The sequence below is a fragment of the Chrysochloris asiatica genome, unplaced genomic scaffold (assembly GCF_000296735.1).
Source record: "Chrysochloris asiatica unplaced genomic scaffold, ChrAsi1.0 scaffold00034, whole genome shotgun sequence".
NCBI lineage: Eukaryota > Metazoa > Chordata > Mammalia > Afrosoricida > Chrysochloridae > Chrysochloris > Chrysochloris asiatica.
This window is the reverse complement of record NW_006408552.1, coordinates 12266905-12267369: the sequence shown is the minus strand read 5'-3', so window position 1 is coordinate 12267369 and position 465 is coordinate 12266905.

The window sequence follows — 465 nt, the reverse complement described above, 5'->3', positions numbered from 1 at the left end:
ATTACTCTTTTTTTCCTCTTCTTTCTTCTTCTAGTTGCATTCTGATCATCCAGTCATTGAGGCCAGGTCAAGTGGGTATTATCTGCAAGTGTGGGTGTTCTTGTGTATATGCCCTCTTTTCTTATCAGCTGGACATTTCACTCTCCTCTCCAGTCCTCCATGGCTATGTCACTGACTCTGGGTAAAAGTAACTTTTGCTAAAGGGTTTTCTTCAGCAGACAACAACCTGATTACCATACATGACAACACCACCCAGATACCACTCAATCTAGATATAGAAGTATTTTTAAACAAACCCACAAGACTGAAAATAGGGAACTAAAGGTATCAATTTATAGTGAAGTCAACTAAAAAGCAAAAAAGTGGGGGGGGGGAGAAGAGTATAGATACAGAACTTCCAAATGACAAGGAAGTCAAGTAGATTTTAAAATAAAAACTGTTTTATAAAGTAGGAAAAATAAATTA